This window comes from Canis aureus, chromosome 22 (genome assembly GCF_053574225.1).
Source record: "Canis aureus isolate CA01 chromosome 22, VMU_Caureus_v.1.0, whole genome shotgun sequence".
Classification (NCBI taxonomy): Eukaryota; Metazoa; Chordata; class Mammalia; order Carnivora; family Canidae; genus Canis; species Canis aureus.
The window spans coordinates 50,448,107-50,468,004 of NC_135632.1; the positions used below are offsets into that span (position 1 = coordinate 50,448,107).

The window sequence follows — 19,898 nt, forward strand, 5'->3', positions numbered from 1 at the left end:
CCTTTGTCAAAAATCAGCTGGGCAATAATATGGAATTAGTTGAGTTCTCTATTCTTTCCAATGATCTGTTCCTCCACCAGTACCACACAGTGTTGGATTACTGTGGCTATACCAAATCTTGAAACAGGTAGATTGATTTTTCTCATTTGATTCATTTTGAGAATTGTTTTGGCTATTTTAATACCTTTGCCTTTACAGAAGAATTTTAGAATAACTTTGTCTATACCTACAAAATTCAGGGATTTTTTTTAAAGAATTGCATTAAACTAGTATATACTTGGGCAGAATTGACATCTTCACTGTGTTGAGTTTTCAAATCCATGAACACAAGTATGTCTCTTATTTATTTAGATCTTTGATTTCTTTTATTAGCATTTTGTGCTTTTCAGCATCCAAGTTCTGTACAAGTTTTATTAGATTTTCAAGTAGTTGTAAATGGTATTGTATTTTAAATTTAGCATTCACTAATGTTCGTTGCTAGCATACCAACAAATACAATTGATTTTTGAATGTTTGTTTATCTAATATTCAGTGACCTTGCTGAGCTTTCTTACAGGTTTTAGTTGTTTGTTCATTTTTGTTTCTGTTTTTAGATTTGTTGGGATTTTCTATGCAATCTCATGATATCTAGAAATAGAGGCAGTTTTATTTCTTCCTTTTTGTTCTTTAAAAATTTTTTTTCTTGCCTTATTTCTCTGGCTAGAACTTCCAGCACTGTGTTGAACAGGAGTGGTTAAAGCAGCCATCCTTGCCTTTCCCATTTTATGGGGGAAAGCATTCAGTCTTTCACCATGAAGTATATTATCTGTATAATAGTTTATAGATGCTTTTCATCAAGTTAAGGAAGTTCCCTTATTTTTCTGAGTGTTTATATCATGATGGGTATTGAAGGTTGTCAGAGACTTTTTATGCATTGATATGGTCATGTAATTTTCTTCTTTAGCCTGTTAATATGGTGAATTACATTGACTGATAATTGAATATTTACCAGCTAGACCCCTAGAATAAACCCCACTTGGTCATGGTGTGTAATTCCTTTTATGTATTGCTGAGTTCTGTTTGCTAATATTTGTTAAGGAGTTTTGCATCTATTTTTATGAAGGATGATATTTTCTAGTTTTCTTTCTTATACTCTCCCTGCCTGGTTTTGTTATTAGGATAATGTTGGCTTCATAAGATAAATTAAGAAATGTTTCCTCCTCTTCTGCTTGCTGGAAGAGAAAGTATACAATTGGTATTAATTCTTGTTTAGCAGACTTCTTCTAAGAAGTTGCGTGGGCCAGGAAATTCCTTTTTTGATAAATTTAAAATTACAAATTCAATTTACTTAATATTTATAGGACTATATAAATTGTCTCTTTCATATTGGGTGAGTTTGTGGTAGTAGGTGTTTCTTGAGGAATTGGTCCATTTTGTCTGAGTTGTCATATTTATGTGTATATAGTTATTTGTAGTAATACCTTATTATCCCTTTGAAGTTTTCAGATTATATAGTAATATTCTCTGTTTTAATTCATGATACTGGTAATTTGTGGTTTTTTTGTTTTTGTTTTTGTTTTTTTTGCTTTGTCGGCCTTCCTAAGAGACTTATCCGTTTTCCTGCTGTGTTTATTTTTTTTCCTGCTGTTTTTAAAGAACCAGATTTTTGTTTCTTACTTCTTTTATTTTTCTGTTTTCAATTTCACTGGTTTCTCTTATTTATTATAGCCTTTCTTCTGCTTGTTTTGCGTTTATTTTGTCCCTCTCAATTCTTGGGGTAGAAGCTTAGGTGATTATTATTTAGGACTTCTCCTTTCTAAAATAAGCATTTTAGTGCTATAAATTTCCCTCCTGGCACTGCATTAGCTGTTTTTTCTTTTTTAAGATTTTATTTATTTATTCATGAGAGACAGAGAGAGAGAGAGGCAGAGACACAAGCAGAAAGAGAAGCACGCTCCGTGCAGAGAGCCCGATGTGGGACTTGATCCTGGGACTCCACAGGACCATGCCCTGGGCCAAAGGCAGATGCTCAACCGCTGAGCCATCCAGGGATCCCCATGTTTTTTTCATCTTAATTCAGTACAGCATGTTTTATTTCCCTTGAGACTTCCTCTTTCAACCATGTATCACTCGGGAGCCTTTTGTTTAGTTACAGGTGTTTAGAGTTATCCTTCTGTTATTTATATCTGGTTTCCTCTGTGTGTGTGTGTGTGTGCGCGCGCGCGTGTGTGTGTGCATGTGTTGTATGGTTTGGCTCTGCGTATTGTTTTTCCTTGAATATGTTCCACAGACATTTGAAAATAGTGTATATTCTGCTATTGTCGGGTAGAGTGTACTATAAATGTTGATTCAGACCTGTTGGGGGATGATGCTGAGGTCCCTCTCTCCTTGCTGCTTTTCTGCCTGTTTTCTCTATCAACTTTTGAGTAAGAGATGTTTAAGTCTCCAACTATAATTATGGATTTCTCTGTTTCTCCTTTTAGTTCTATCAGTTTTTGATTCTCATATTCGCAGCTCTATTGTTTGGTATATACCCATTCAGGATTTGCTGTGTTTTCTTGATATATTGACTCTCCTATCATTATGTAATATCCATCTCTGTCTCTGGTAATTTTCTTTGCTAAGAAGCTTACTTCATCTGATATCAATATAGTCATTCCCACTAGCTTTTGATTGTATGATATATCTTTTTCTATCCTTGTACTTTTAATCTATCTGTATTATTATATTTGAAGTGAATTTCCTATAGACAGTATATAGCTGGGTCATGCTTCTTTATTTACTCAGCCAACTTATTTTAATTGGTATATTTAATTTAAGTATTGGTATGCCAGGGCTTAACTTAGCCATTTTATTTTTCTTTTCTGTTTGCACTCTCTCTCTTTTTCATTTCCCTGTTTTCTTTTTCCTGTCTACCTCTGGGTTACATAAACATTTCTTAGAATTCCATTTTTTTAATCTGTATGTTTTTGAAGTGTTTGTCTAGATATTACAGGTATGCATGTGTGTATGTGTGTACATGTAAGCATGTATCATTTATCATGGTCTGTTGGTATCAGTATTGCACCAGCTTGATGCATAAAAAACCTTACTTTTGCAACCTTTTCTCCTTCCCTGTCTTAAATATTTCCTCTACCAAACTTACAACTACATCATACAGTGTTAGAATTTTGTTTCAACCATTAAACATAATTTAGAAAATTCAAGAACTCCAGAGGGGCTATATATTGTATTAACTTGGTCATCTTTCTTCTCTCTGCTTTTCATATCTGTATCTTTATGATGTGGAGGTATAGAACAGATAAAAAGATATTTTTTTTAATTAAGGCACCTTACCAATTTTAGTAGTTTTAGCCATTTTTAAGCTGATGATTTTGGATTTTGGATGACAACAGCCATGTACTTTGAAAAGAACTATATTTGCTCTTCCTTCCTGATATTTATGCCTCACTTTATTTTCACATCACTGCCTTGCCCAAGGTGTAATATGGAGTAGCAATGATGATGATGTGCAAGCATCCCTCTCTTGCTTCTAATTGTTTAGTGTTAATAGATGGTTTTGTAGGCTTCTGTTTATATCCTTTATCAATATTTTCTCTGAACTTAGCTTATTAAGAATTTTTATTAGGAATGGATATGCAATTTTATTAAATGCCTTTACTGAGTTTATCAAGACAATCATGTGTTTTTTCTCCTCTGATATATTAACAAGTTGAAGTATAATGATAGATTTTTCTAGCATTGAGTCCACCTTGCATTGGTCAGAACACTCCTCCTGGTTATGGTGTATTATTCTTTTAAGAAACTACTAATTTTGATTTGTTATTATATTTAGAATTTCTGCTTATGTGTGCATTAATAAAATTGTACTTCTAATCCCTGCCGTACACCAAACTGATGATCTCTTTTATATGGCATATATGTTCTCCACACTGCCATGGACCACTCCGTATGGTCACTCTATCAGATTTCCTAGTAAATATTAAATTTCGTACTATTAAATATCTTGGCTTTAATAGGCATTTTTAGTTATTGAACTCTGATCTGCACTTTGCTATTTTAGCATCATCTTACCCATCTTTCAGTATTTAGGTTATACTAACTTTATAGGATAAATTGAGAATCATTACATATTTTCTATGTTCTATAGAAATCTAGCACAGGAATTAGTATGTACTTTAAGTTTTAAAGGTTGTTAAAAGTTAAAAAAAAAAAAGTAGCAAAAACATCTGGGCCTGGGACCTGGTTGCTAGGAGTTAGAGGTGGAGGCTTTGACTACATTTTCCATTTTTCTTTTCCAGTAGTTACTAGTCTTTTCAGATTTTTTGCCTTTTGTTGAGTCATTCTAATAGTTTATATGTTCCTAGAAAATTATTTCTACTTTCAATTTTGTTTCAAAATGTTTTCAAATTTATTGGAATTCATGTATACTCTAATAATTTTGAAATAAAATCTGTGTCTATAGTTATATCCCCTATTATTCCTAATTTTGTTCTGCTTACCTTTTTTTATCAGACTTATCTCTCTTCTTTGGTCTTTAAACATCTTTCGGTTTTTTTTTTTAATTTTTATTTATTTATGATAGTCATACAGAGAGAAAGAGAGAGAGAGAGAGAGGCAGAGGGAGAAGCAGGCTCCATGCACCGGGAGCCCGATGTGGGATTCGATCCCGGGTCTCCAGGATCCCACCCTGGGCCAAAGGCAGGCGCCAAACCGCTGCGCCACCCAGGGATCCCCATCTTTTGGTTTTAATAATAAACCTGACTTGCTTGTTTTCTATTTCATCAGTTCTTGTTTTTGTCTTTATTGATTCTCTGTATTCTTTGTTTAGCTCTTTTAAAAAAAAAATTACTGAGATGATTATTTGATGCATTTTCAATCTTTGATTTCCAAATGCATTTTAAACTTGGAGTCCCTCTTTGATGCACCTTGTAGATTTTGAGCTGAGTGCTCTCATTATGATTCATTGCTATAGGCTAATTTCAGCTTTGATTTTCTTTTATAAATTACTCTTTGGTCAGAGTTCCAAGAGACCTGTAGTATTTATCTTTTAAAGGTTTTATTGAGATTTTATTTGTGGTCAGATACTTGGTCAGATTTTTTAAGTGTTCCCTGGAAATTTAAACATGTATTCTGTTGGTTGAGAACGGAGTTTAATATGAAATTCATTAGTTTGATGATTGTGTATTCAAATCGTCTATACCCTTACCTATATTTTTGTCTACTCAACCTGTTAATTTTTGAGAAAGAGGTGTGAAAGTTTCCCACTATGACCATGAATTTAATAGTTTCTAGCTTGCATTTCTAACACTTACTACATAGATCCGTGCTGTGTTGTTCAGTAAAAAAGGTTTATGACTATTATAATCCTCTGGTTTGTATCCTTAATGCATATAAAATATTCCTTGCTTTTGGCCTTGTATTCTATTTTTGTCTGATATTAATACAGAATTTTTTGCTTTTTTATTATTAAAGAATAATTGACACACAATGTTGTATTAGTTGGAGATGTACAACATACTGATTCAGTAATTCTATACATTACTCAGTGCTCACCATGAGTAGTGTAGTCACGATCTATCACCACACAACATAATTGCATTATATATTGACTATATTCCCTATGTCATACTTTTCATCCCTGTGACTTATAACAGGAAGCTTGTACTTCTTAATTCCTTCACCTGTGTCACCTGCTCCCACATCATCCTCGCCTCTGGCAGTCACCAGTGTGCACTTTGTTATTTGGTTGTTTGTTTTGTCTTTTTGGATTCCACATATGAGTGAAGCCATATGGTATTTGCTTTTCTCTGTCTGACTTATTTCAGTTAGCATAGTACTTTGTGGGTCCACCCGTGTTGTCACAAATGGAAAGATCCCCTTTTTTCTGGCTTAATAACGTTCCATTATAAATACACACATGCACGCAAACACACACACACACACCACATCTTTATCCATTACCTATCAGTGGACACCTAGGTGCTTCCATATCTTGGCTATTGTAAATAATGCTGCAGTAAACATAGAGGTGCATATATCTGTTCGAATTAGCGTTTTCATTTTCTTTGGGTAAATACTACGTAGTAGAATTACTGGATCAAAAAAAAAAAAAAGAATTACTGGATCATATGGTAGTTCTATTTTTAACTTTTTGAAGAACCTCCATCTTGTTTTCCAGAGTGGCTGCACCAGTTTACATCCCCACCATAAAGGTTCCCTTTTCTCTACATCTTCGCCAACACTTGTCTTTTCTTGTCTTTTTGATAGTAGCCATTCTGACAAGTGTGAAGTGATAGCTCATTGTGGTTTTGGTTTGCATTTCTTCTTGCTTTCTTTCTGGTAACATTTACTACGTTTATCTCCATTCTCTTTTGTGCCTTTCAAGATATTTTTTAACTAACATACAGCTCAGTTCTATATATTTCCCATCTGAAAGTTTATCTTTTAAAAGAATTAAACTGCTCATATTTATTATAATTATCTATACATTTAGGCTCATTCCTGTCATTTATTTTCATTGTGTACTTCACATGCTTCTCGTCATTTCTCTCCCTATCTCCTTTTTCTTTATTGTTTTTTTCTTTTAAGATTTTATTTATTTATTCATGAGAGACATGAGAGAGAGAGAGAGAGAGGCAGAGACACAGGCAGAGGGAGAAGCAGGCTCCATGCCTGGAGCCCGACGTGGGACTCAATCCCAGGTCTCCAGGATCATGCCCTGGGCTGAAGGCGGCGCTAAACCGCTGAGCCCCCCTCCCCCGCCCCGGGCTGCCCCATTTTCTTTATTGTTATAACATTTTCTTTTTTCCCTTTTGTGCTTTGAAAGTTCTAAATCCTATTCTTGTTGGGTGTTTAAAGCAGAGCATTTAATTCTCATCATTGACAGGGAAATATAATTTTAATCTGAATTTGTAACCTCCTCTCCTCACAGGACAAAATCTGTAGCACATTTTTACCTCTGTTTAACTTCCAAGGACTCTCTCTTGCTCTCTGATAGCCCTGTTTTCACAGTACCCTAGTCTTGTGTCATCATTGCAATGTCTCTGGTAGCCAGAGCGCGTGCGTGTGTGTGTGTGTGTGTGTGTGTGTGTGTGTGTGTTTCTCTGTACATTCCATTCTCTGCATTGGAGTCCAGTTCAGGTTATTTTCATCTTTCTCTGTTTCCTCAAAGGTCGCATAATTCTTACTTGTCTGCTCACATTTTAAATGCAGAAATATGTGGATTGGTGTTTCCTCAGCAATCATATGCATGGTTTCTACTGTAGATCTCTCCTCTGAAGGAAAAGATGGCTAAGAAGCACATGTCCATTAATGGTGTGACAATATATTTACCTTCGGGGTGCCTGGGGAAGAAGGCAGCCAGGCCAGCTGGGGACCCACATGGGGGCCACACCGAGAAGTTTTGCCCTGAGATGGAACAGCTTCCCATAGCCCACATCTGGGCAGAGTTGTGTTTCTCTTTTCCCCTCCTTTCCCACAGCTCTTGGCTGTTGAGATACCTGTGCTGTCCTCTGGCTAATGTTCCAGACTCAGTAGCCAAGAAAACAGCTCCTCACCCCATCTTAGACCAACTTCCAGCAGTCTTTCGGAGGCATTCCCATAGCAAACCATATCCAGCCTTCTACATACAGGGGTAAGATTGGTCTGAGTATGTGGAGACTATCTTGTAAATAATTTCCCTCATAAGTGCTCCCAACAGTCTGCCCTCTCTCCAAACTCAGATTTTTTCCAGCTTGTCATTGGGAAGACTCTCTTGTCTTTCTGTTTTTTTAAGATGTCATTTATTTATTTGACAGAGCGAGTGAGCAAAAGCAGGGAGAGGTGCAGAGGAAGAAGCAGGCTCCCCACTGAGCAGGAAGCTAGACATGAGGCTCTATCCCAGGACCCTGAGCCAAAGGCAGACACTTAACTGACTGGACGACCTGGGCACCCCTGGGAAGATTCTCTTACCTCTGCCAAGCCTACTGCTACATTTGTTTTGGGTAGCAGCTTTCACTATTTTCATTTTTTCTATTGACCTGCCCCACCTATCAATATATCTGGGGCACTGACGGTGCCCTTTGAGTGCTATTAAGGATTTATTTTCCTTCTTGGTGGTGGGAAGACCTAAGTGCTTGGTCTGCCATTGTGAACCACAAGTTTAAAGACAGTTTAGCATGCCACAAACCGGTAGCTTTTGAAGTGAGGAAAACAAATAACCAAAATACTTTAATATAAATAATTCCAAAAGAGACATCCCCTTTCCCTGTATGTGAAAGTCAAATAAACAAAATATAAGAGTATGAACAGTGTTTGCAACAAGAATGAAGTAGTAGTAAACCCTACTGCCCAGCAGAGATTGGGTGTTGGGCTGTGTTTGTATTGGCAGCATTGGTCATGTACACTAGCTGCCTCTATTAAAATGTAACTATTAGCAAATGAAATTAAATACTTCAGTTGCCTAGTAACTAATCCAATCTGAATATGAAGCAAAAATAGAATAGATAAATTTAGAACTTTTAGGCCACGTGCCAAGCAAAATATTCTTGCTTGTATCCTTTTGATCATCTGCCATTTGAATGGAAGGAAGAATATTTTAGTGTCAAATAAGCCACATTTTTGTTGGCCTTGCTTGCTAAAAATGAGTACCCTTTAATGACTAAACATGTATGAGAGATGAGGCTTCCCAAGGACCTCTAGCCACACTGGCTAAGGAGGGGCCGGGGCAGAAAGAAGCTCTGATCAACTACTAGGAATTTATTTGTTCTGACTTAGATGAAAAGCCAAAGGGCATGATGTGATTTAAGCCACATTATACTATTAGAAGAAAAGTATAAACCATCTGTTTTACCCATTTCCATAAAAAAACAAAAATTTCATTTTTCCTCCCAAAGCAGCTTTTGAGCAAGACACAGCAAATTAAGAAACAATTTAAGCTTATGTTGTACATGAAGTAATTATTGGGATCATATAATGGTGGAACTTAAAGACATACGATGACAGATAAATTGACACTGAATAAGATGTCAGTTCCTTTAAATACGACTTTTTACTGCCTCTTCAAAAAAACAAAAACGAAAAAACATCACAAGTGAAAATAAATAAATAAAAATGTCTTCTTTCCAAAATAATTTAAAATTTAAAGCAGAGTTGTAAGAATGGTTCAATGAAGTCCTCTGTACTCTGAACCCAGACTGATTGCTTTACCACTTCTCTCCCCCTTCTTCTCTCCCATATATACATATATGCTTGCATACGTTCTCCCAAACCATTTGAGAGTTAGTTTATCTTTAAATATTTTAATTTGTGGGCAGCCCCAGTGGCACAGTGGTTTGGTGCCGCCTGCGGCCCGGGGCATGATCCTGGAGACCCGGATCGAGTACCACGTCAGGCTCCCTGCGTGGAGCCCGCTTCTCCCTCTGCCTGAAAACATAACCAAATACAGTTCTCCAATTCAGGAGATTTAACATTGTGTCAATACAACTATTGTATTGATACAGGGTCATAGTCCATACTCAAATTGTGCCATCTGCCTCAGTGATACGATACCCTTGAAGTAGTGTCTCTCCCCTCCATCCAGGATCCAGTCCAGTAGTCCTTGTTGTGTCTGGCTGTTACATCTCTTTGATCTTCTGTATTCTGAAAGAGTTCCTCAGTCTGGTTGTCTTCCCTGGCATTGGCAGTTTTAAGAGAACAGAGAAGATTCCCCATTTGAGGTTTTGTCATGATTAAAATGAAGACACATTTTTCAATCAATAATTGCAATCTTCTTTTAGTAATCTAAGTCCTTAAGGCGATTGTCCAGTAGCTAATGGCTAGCAGACCTCACGGCCTTGGCTGCCCAGACAGCACATGCCAAGGGCTCTGGCCTCCGCTATCTCGTGTCACTGCTCAACACACAGTAGGCATTTGCTAACAGTATCCAGGGTCTCATTCCAAAATAGGAAGTAGCCATTTCAGCTGAAACCTATATTTTCCCTCCCCTTTATAAGTGTTTCAGAGATATAAAAACAAAAGGCCACATACATTCGTGAAAAACATTGAGGCTATCCCAAATGTTCTTCCGTTGCTGGTAGTTAGCAAGTTACATTTTAAACAGAAAGGGTGGCTGAAAAATTAAAGATCTGAGAATTAGGAGTGAACATCCCTGGTAGTGTGAAGAAATTTGTAAACAAGGTTAAAAGAAACGTCCCCCTTCAGGCCCCGTTGAATTCAGCATGTTGGCTGCCCGCCTTCAGGTCGACACTTGCGCACTCAGGTTGTTGCTGGTAGGTTAGGTCAGGAAAAAAGGCCTTTGTGGGAACTGTGGCACATGTGTGTCAGAGTTTATGTCTACACACGGATGGATCTGGAAGAAGAGACAGTCAAAGCACTGCTTCTCGTCCTTGGAACCAAAGAGGTTTGTGTCTGTCTTCCACAGCTGCCCCATGTCTGCTGCCATGGTCCATTTTCACCCAGGCCCACAGACACATTATAAATTCTGAACAGGATCATACAGTTGTTCTCAGCCTCTTTCTGTGAGCTCTTTGCTTAGTGCCTGACTTCCCTCCTTTCTGCCTCTCCTTTCTTCTTTTCCTCTCCTTCCTGTCTTTCTATAGTTATTTCCGGTCTTAAAAAATAAAGACCTGGGACACCATCATGGCAGTTGTCTCTAGGCTGTAATGCCAGGTTCTTGGGGTTTCTAACCATGAACCTTGGTGCATCCTTCTGATTTTATAACTCTTAGCCCCACTTCTGAGCTTAGGTTCTCACCTGTTCTTTTTCAGCTTTAATGAGAATCTCCTAAACTGCTTCCTCACACCTACTCTGTGCAAAGCCAGGAATACTACAGAGGTGAAGGGGAGATTGGGCAGCTCTGTAGATTGTTGCTTCCCATTCACTCATTTATTCAACATCAAGTCTTGAGTATCTATTATCTGTCAGGCACTGTTCTTGGAGCTAGACACATAGAGGTGAACAGCTCAGACCTGAGTCCCTACTCACAGAGCTTGTGTCCAGTGAAGAGCCATGCATCATCTTAGTAAATAAAGCCAGGAGAACATCATTACAGCTGGTGACAAGTGCTGTAATGCTCATCAAACAGGCTAATGTGAAAGAGTGTGGGAAATGGTTAGGGCACTCACCCAGCTCCTCCTGTGGAATGTCCTCTCTGACTGTGGGTTGTACCCTAGTGCTTGTCTGCCCAGACTGCCTTCCTACTCCATCTTTTCCCTTGGGCTAGATCCAAGATGAGTATGTGGGGAGATGCCAGCAGGGCCCCAAGAGCTCCTGGCTGATGATCTATAGGAGATGCTAAGTCATTTGGAGTTTCTAGGAAACAAAACAGAGTTGTGTACATCTTACACAGAACTAGGTCAAGGAACTGAGAAAGAGTTCATTTGATAATCTGACCAATTATTTCCTGAAAAAAAAATTTATTTTAGTTTGTTCAAGGGGAAGCTAATAGGGCATTATTATTTGTTTAACCTAATTTTTATATGGAAAAGAATCAGAACTACATACAACAAATTTAGAATAGGTATTTGTCTTGCTTATGCTTTCTAGCCATGATGTGACTGTACCTCGGAGTTCATTCAAATGATGTTCTGCAATTCTTAGCAAGTAATTACCATTCAGTTCACAGCTGCCCCGAAAATTGGGCCATATTGCAAGTCTCTCTTATAGTATTTATCTTGCAAATCAAAAGGTTACAGACTGAAATTACAACTGGAAACCAGGTAGGTGATATTTTTTTCAGATCTTGTGAAAAAGGTCATGCCTTTGGGCTACTAAGGTGTGAATTTTTAAAGTAGGGTAGCCTGTATCGGCAATGAGGAGCAGGAAGAGCTGCATCTGTTCAAGGCTTGATTGGTAATAAGCCTCCAGGCCAGCTTGATGGGTTCTTCTCCTCTGGTGTCAGCCTGAGATGGTCATGTCACAAATGTAGCTGTGAGCGGTGCTGGGGTGTGTATTAAGGAAAAACACATGAACCATTCCTCACATACGTTCTGTGCAAAGCCAGGGGTATTTCAGAGAGCAAGCGGAGAGTGAGCAGCTCAGTGGAACAAAGATGTCACTTCCCATTCATTCATTCACCCTTTCATTCAACAAGCATGTCTTGGGTATCTGTGCTTCCATCAAGCTTGACCTCAGCCACTCATTTGGTAATTTGTTTGGGGGGGGGGGGGCGCAGCGGGGAGGTGAGAAAGCAAGGCCTGTCTAATGCTCGTGATGAGACCAAACAATCAGAGCCAGCCGGGCCACCAACCCACATGCTTTCACCAAAGGTGGAGGCGTCCCCATTCCCCCCAGCATGAACCTCAGGATTTCTGTGGCCTTGCCCTCTCATAAGAGCTGTGGCTAGAAGCCCCTGGACTTTCAGTTTTAAGTTTATTTCCCCTCAGGGAAACAGCAGCTGAAGATACAAGGGGGGATGTGAAGTGCTCTCCTTTCCTTTCCTCTGCTCTCAACTCCTGATTCCAAAGTCCTGGAAATGCCAGAGGCCAATAGAAGGGCTGAAATGAACACCAGCCAAGGTGGGAGACAACAGAGGCCTCCCTAGAAAGCCTGTGGTCCACCTAACCCTCACCAGGGTCAGCAAAGCCAAGCCAGATGGTCAGGCGTGGAAACAAAGTTCATCAAGAAGCAGAACTCTGAAATTGCCCAGGGTGCAAGCTGAGTCACAGGAGCACACAACAGAATACACAGATAGGGCTTCTCTGCCCTGCCTACACTCAGCCCACTTTGCAGCATCAGGTTTCTCAGCAAAGCCAAGTGTCCCTCTGGTTCCCTGCTGACCTGGATCTGCCTCCAAACCTCCATCTCCTAGGTCTGCGCCTATTTGTTTCTCCTCCTCCTGGACCCCAGTGCCTCACCTGGGCCAGCCGCAGCACAGAGAATATGGACCACTCACGTTGTGCCTCACCCCAAAGCAGCCTCCTAGCTAATCCAGAGAGAGACCAAAAACCAAAAAAAAAAAAAAAAAGAAGAAGAAGAAGAAATAAACAATCTTCCATCTCCGAGAGCTTTATTTTTATTTTTTTGATGCAATGTGTAAGTCTCCTGAAAGATTAAAGTGTTAACCTGAGGCTCCAAAGCAAATGGACCGTGGTCTGGCCACGGCAGGCACTGTGCATGCACTGTTGTGGCACTGGGACCACAGAACCTGGCAGGGAGAATCATTGTCCCTTGGTAATTATGCGCATCCATTAGCACAGCATCCTTTCTTTGTCAGAAGCATTTGGTGACAGCCTCCCTCCAGAGCAGCACACAGCTCACATGGTCTGCAGTTAGATAGACCTCCCCAAGGGAGATGCTGCCGACAATGCGACAGTGCCGTATTAAAGGCAAGGTTGCCTGGGTTTTGGTGGTGGTGGCGGGTTTTTTTGTTATTAATCTCAGACAGCAGCGCAGAGTGTTTATTATAATTTTATAGACACTGCTAACAAAAGCTTCACTCACAAAGGAAAATTAAACGTTAAGGTTTCACAGATGGTGGGGCTGTGGTGGGGGCTGGCAAGCTGCACAAGGTTGGGAAGGACAGGGGAAGTGTCATTTCCCTTCCTTTAGGAAAGAAAAATATGGGTATGCCATAAACATAGCTTCATTCCCCAGCCAGCAATGCTTACACTTAATATGTTTTGTCAGGCAAATCTTCAATACAGATTAAAATGAAATGCCAAGTAATTTCCACCTCTTGGTCGCTTGTGTCTGTGAACAATGAAGAGTGTTTTGATGAACGTCAGTTAATGGCACTTGTACGCTTATAGATTTAGTCACAGCAGCAAGCACTAAGAATTGGGGGATGGGGTAGGGGCTATCTGGGTGTGGAGAGAAGGGACAGGGAAGATCGTTCCATAATCCCTTTCTGACTACTTTGGTTCATGACAACCCAAATTGAAAGTGAACCAAAAACAAAATCAGGCCAAGATAAGGTGACCCTTTGTTGTTAATGAGGCTCAAAGCATCAAAGATGATTTCCAAGAGCTGAGTCTGCTCAGAGGAGTTCTGTGCATTTAGGATGTTTTGTCAGGCGGATTCTATTTCTGTGGGAAGAAAGGGGGCAGCTCCTATCTTCCCCACAAATCTTAACAGTTGCACCTGAGTCTGTCCCCTTCCTCCTTGGTTACATCTTGACAGAAACCAGACACTGCAAAACCCACAGGCTGAGTCATATTTACCTCCTTTCCCCACATGTTACTGCCCTTGCAACTTTGCATCCTGAATCCCCCAGTGTGGGGTGAACTTGAAGAGCAAGAGGAAAACAAGTGCCAGCAAAATCCTGTCACCCAAGGATTTAAATAAAACCTCACCTTCCTCCTGACTGGCATATGCAGCGGGCTTATTTCTCTCATCCTGTTCTTCAGCTGGATTGGGAGGATTTGGTTTTCACTTACCCCCTTATTGTTCAGAATACGAGCTTTAGCTGGAGGTTGCTGACTAATTTTACGGTTGTGTAGGTAACTGTTAGCACTTCGGTCAGTCCTGCATTCTTTTTGAAGGAAGTCTCTGTGTTCCAAGTCTAGTAGGTTAAATTGGTTTTCCCTTCAAGAGAAAAGGCTAGCAAAGGCCAGCTGATTAACTTGACTTTGGTGCTTACATGTTCTGTGTTCATTCTTTGAATCACTGGTGACCAAATCTGGTAGTGTCCAACCCAGTCTTTTTAGAATTGGAAAGGAACTCTCGAAGGAATGCTTGGGACATATGGAAACACTCTCTTCCTGAGACCTGAATGCATCCCAAGGGCCAGGAGAGTAAAAACATGTGTTCGGCTCCACTGTTCTCACCGGGAGCTGATAGCATTTACACCCCGTACTCAACTGGATCAGTCCCCACTGCAATCCTCCGAGGGTCCACCATCCCGTTTTACTCTGAGGAGGCTGAGCCCACATGGCTTCCCCCGACCCCAGAGAGAGGGGTCGGGCCTCTGGGTCTGTCTGACCCCAGGTCCCAGCTCTCCCACCAAAGCCTCATTTTTAAAAAAATTTTCCACTATAACTCAGAATTCAGCTTACTTGCTTAAAAAAAAAAAAAAAAAAAAAAAAGTTGAGAAAAGAAGTAGCTCTCATTTGTTTATGTATTGGTGCTGAATTGTTTTAAAAGTTTTAACCTTGTTTCCTTTGGGTCGATGTCAAGCACGGTGTCCGCAAGCTGACTGTTAGACGGAGGATTGTTTTGCCTGTAGGAAATCTGTGCCTTCCCAAGTGCAGCATCAGTGTTTACATTCTTAGATAATCCAAAAGGCCCATTTTACTGCCAATTCCAGGCTTTCCAAAACTCCAGTTTAAGGAGGTGTGTCTAAAGCACGAATAAATGGAATGGCTTGAGTTGGTCTCCCTTCTGCATCCAGAGAATTTGGGAAACAGCGGAGAGTAGGTATACTGCCAACCTTCGAGAAGAGGAAAGACCACACCTCCTGACAACACCAGGGGGCTGGAGGACTGTGGCCAGGACCCAGGTTCTCCCCCATGACTGACCCGGAGTCCCTTCCTCCTTCCCTCCCTCCCCTCTGAGCTCCAGAGCATGCATTGTTTTCTCCTCATTTGGGGAGTGAAAACAATACTCTCTTGTCACTGGGGGCACATATAGAGGTGGGGGGAGCACAGGGGTGAGGCCATGTCTCCATTTCATCACACATAACGTGGGGGCAATGTTATATCTCCCTCTCTGGGAGCCTTGGAGAGGTGTGGAGGGCACCTGGACCACCCAGCACACTTGGGAATTCCAGAAGCTGCCACCTTGTCCCACACATCACTGTCCCTTCTCGGCAAACCTAAAATCCGTCTGTCTTTGATAACCGTTCAAGATCTTTTGACATTTGGAGGGAATAGAGAGAGAGGAATGTCTCGTGCTGGGAGGTAAATACTGGGGCCCAGCCTGCAAAGACTGTTTGAGAGGCAATTCTGAACAGCAATGCCATCAGGTCAGAGAACTCCAGGGCATTGCCTCAGGCTCATGCCTCTGGAACCCTTTCATGATCAGAAGGACTCTTTAATTTCAAAATCAAAATCTCTGGCAAGGGCAGCCCAGGTGGCTCAGTGGTTTAGCACCGCCTTCAGCCAGGGCGTGATCCTGGAGACCCAGGATCGAGTCCCATGTCAGGCTCTCTGCATGGAGCCTGCTTCTCCCTCTAACCTGTATCTCTGCCTCTCTCTTTCTGTGTCTCTCATGAATAAATAAATAAAATCTTAAAAAAAAACAAAAATGATCTCTGGCAAAACACCAAAATAGAACTGAGCACCTCAGTCAGCAAATTTTGCTTCCTAAGGAACTGTCTCCACAAGTGGAAACACTGATGGTAACTAGGAGCAGAAAGAGTTGGGGCCCAGGAGCCCTGCCTCCACCAAGGCCTGACCCCCATGGGGTGGCCAGAGTAACGTCTGGTCCCCAGGGCAGTGTAACAGGGTGAGCCCAGGAGGGACATTCCTCCAAAAGGATTGCAAGGTTTTGCTAAATTATACTGGTGAAAGCCTGAGAAATGTTCAGGAATGGATTCTAAGGGTGTTTGACTAAGGAAGATGGAATAGAGAGATTCTGAATTCATGTGTTAGCTCAAGCAGTTGGAAGTGGCTCTAAAGATTGCTTTGCTGATTGGCTATAAGTTAAACTCAGTGGTTCTACATTCAGTAGCAAGGTTCTAGAACTTTCCTGGGATAATGCAGAAGGAAGGACGCAAAAGCCTAGGATGGCTGGGAGGTTGGAGTAGGTTTATCACCTGCAGTCTGCACACCTACTTCCTCACCGTCCCCAGAGAGGGCTCAGAGGATGCTCTGCTAAGGCTCTGAGAAATGTAGTGAGGTGGCACCAACTGCCTTGACGAGCTCTGTGGTGGTCGGGCTCTGTAGGCTGGGCAGGCTGGTGGGGATGATGGGGTCACCGTGTGGCAGAAGCCAATGATAGAACTTAGTCTCCAGAGACAAGGTTGTAGTTACCAAATGGGCATCAAAATGTTTTCTCAATATTGCTAGCCAGCTCTCCTACTGACAATTGTATGTTTCCTTTTTCCATTATTTTTCTGTGATTTCATTATATAAACACCTGAACACTCTGTAGCCCACGTTGGCTGTGAATCATCTGAGTCCCTCTACTTTGATCCTTTTTTTCTTCCTAATATTTGATATTGGAGGAAAACACTTCCAAGAACATAATAGGTTCTACCAACATGTTACGCTTTGGCATAAAGAACTCTGAGCATTATTTAGAAGGAATGTTCCAAAGTGTGTACCACTCCTCAGGGATCCCCAACACAGAGCTTTTTAAGACCTCCCCAATGTGACATTTGGGTTATTTCTGTAACGAGCTGCCGGTGACAATGATGATGATGGTGGTGATGGTGGTGGTGGCTGTGAGTATTTACTGAGCCTGTGGATTATCTCTTTTATTCCCTCTGACAGCCTAGGAGGAAAAGTGTTGTTATAGTCCTTATTTTACAGATAAAGAAACTGTCAGCTCATCATTGGCAGTCTGTCTCACTGACCTTTACCCTTTACCTTTCCACCCCAGGTACCAGGCTCTGTGGGAGTCTTCTCTGAACTCCAGCCACACAGCCCTCTACTTGATGAGTACTAGGTGGTCAGACCCTCAGAAGCAACCACAAAAGGTGGGCAGTGTTTTACAGTTAAATGTGCTGAAGCATCAGCCCCGGGAAGGTGGATTTCATAAATGGCAAAGCCTCACGTGGACATGTTGTCTAGTTCAATTATGATAATGCAATCCCCTGTTCTACATGATGCAGATGAGGCTTGAGATAGAGGAGTCAGTGCCTCAGGGTCATTCAGGGGTAAGTGATGGTAAGTCTCATTTTCTGACTACAGAGCTTCCCCAGAAGAAGCAAGGTCATAATCTCAGACACCTCCAGAAGCCGCCCATGGTCCTATCAACAAATCGTTCAAACTGGAGGAGGCAATAGAAGTGGTGTTTGGAAATGTCTCCCCATGCCCTTCTGGCAGTCAACCTGCTCCCCTGAGCTTCCCACCAGTTCAGTGTGAGTCAGTGTTGTGGATAAGCTGCCTCACTCTTCATTACCATTTCCTTGCAGACTGGTCTGAAGCCATTGTGGAGTAAAGGAAATAAAAAGCATTAACTATGAAGCAAAATTTGCTCCAAAGGAAAGTTAAAAATGTTTACAAAGTACATCTAGCCCCTCACAAATTTTTATAAAGATTAAATTGGCTGCTCTCAGAAAAGTTTACTGTGAGACCCACTGCCTTGGTTTTCCCCATCTACAAAATGGGAACAACACCGTGATCTTTTTTGGTGCCTCTTGAGGACAAGGGGGATGGAAGTCAGGTCTATCTTCGGCTGAGAAGACAAGCTTTGCAGAGAGTCTTCTCCTTATAGCCCTTTCTCTTCAGCTTCCTTTGAAAGCCCTGCCCACTTCTCCTGAGCCCGCAGATCTGCAGCTGTTGCCTGAGAGTGAGAGGACAAAGCAATAACATCAGCTAGGTGGTGTGCTTGCTGCTTTGTCTAAAGAGCACTGTATCGCCAGCCAGCCTGGGTTTTGTTTTCTTTCTAAGAATGAAGAATGGAAGGAGGATGGAAGGAACAGAACTCCTGGACCCTGAAACAGGAAACTCTTCATCCTCTTGCCATCTGTGCTTAAAAGACCCATGAAAGCATGTCTGTAGAAGCATTGCGTGAAACGAGAGCTAAGAGGTACTTACAGGTTCTGTGACGTCAGCTGTGCCTTATCGGTATGTCTTTAAAAAATACACAAGTGCAGGAGAGAATTCCCCAGCAATCATGCCCACCACCCATCCCAAGTTTTTTCAGCCCAGACTTAAAACAGCAGGTCAGTGATTAGGTGGGCTTCCTTTGGTGAAGAGAAAGCACGCCCCCATGACATTCAGCTGAGTTCCAAGGTTGCTTTGGCTGAGTCTGATGTTGAGTGACTAGAAGAGTGACCAGTTTCTGGAATTTTTTGTAGAATGAAGGAGGCTGGACATCCTGTGTTGTGTCCAGAAAATGGATGGAGAAGCTCAGTGTGGTACCTGCCGGTCAGTAGGGCTTTGTGCCTTATGACGAGGTATTCTGAGTTGGTTGCAGCCTGGCTATGGACAAAGACACACATTGTCTGATTTTGAGGCTCCCATATTAGCAGTAAGGAAACTGAGGCATGGGGTGAATGGAAGCATGTGGACATATTCTAAGGCTGTTGAATGCAGGAGCCACATCTTCATATCCGTGCTGATGTCCACCTTCCACCACATTGACATTCATATGGGGAAGGGGTCCTTGGTCTTTCTATGTCCTAGATGGACCTCTTCTCATAATATCATCTTTAAATACTTATGTTAAGATACCTAGGATCCTAAAAGTGCTTTATCTGAAGTGTCAGGGATATTTGTCTAAGTATTACTTATTCCATTTCATCCGTAAGTTACTACACATAGAATTTTTTTAAACAGTGTTACCAAGGAAGGTGCATGGACCCCCTGAATTCTCCCCTCTGCCTTGGTCCATCCCACCTTCCTGTTCCTCTGAATAACTCCCTACCCCAAGCATGTGAGCCCATTCATTTGCAGGAAAGCTGCTCCTGCCCCCAGGACTCAGAGGCATTTTTTGAAGTGTGCTGCAAATGGCCAGAGTCCCAGAGGAATTCACTAGCTCCAGTTGATCTTGGGCTTGTTTAGGAGCTAACAGAGGTGGGTCCTTGAGCTCCTCCAATAATGACATTCTGCAAAAGTCATGTCAATGGTTTGCCTAGGTCTAGAGTCTGGGGAGCGCACCTTCCAGGAGACAACTACTCCCAGCCACCAGAAACTGTCAGAAAGATTTAGACTTGTGATTTGTCCTTCACTTTTGCTAGTGATCTCTAAATAATGGCTGAGTAATCTCCTAACAGACTGTGAACATGACATTGCAGCGAGCCATCGCAGGTGGGTGAGCACAGGTGTGAGTGTGTGCACCAGTATTTCCCCCAACTCAGGGCTGTGAGTGCAGGAGGGGTGGTGACTCAT

At 41.4% G+C, this 19,898-nt stretch overlaps 1 long non-coding RNA gene across 3 annotated transcripts in view; it reads left to right on the forward strand.

Moving 5' to 3' along the window:
* Positions 1-19,883, forward strand: part of LOC144294203 (uncharacterized) — a 112,634-nt gene extending 92,751 nt beyond the window's left edge. For 2 of the 3 annotated variants that reach the window (XR_013361665.1, XR_013361663.1), the window contains exon 4: positions 17,443-19,883. This is a non-coding gene — a long non-coding RNA (uncharacterized LOC144294203). The remainder of the gene's footprint in view (positions 1-17,442) is intronic. The other variant, XR_013361664.1, reaches the window with a different exon arrangement.
* Positions 19,884-19,898: the final 15 nt, after the last annotated feature.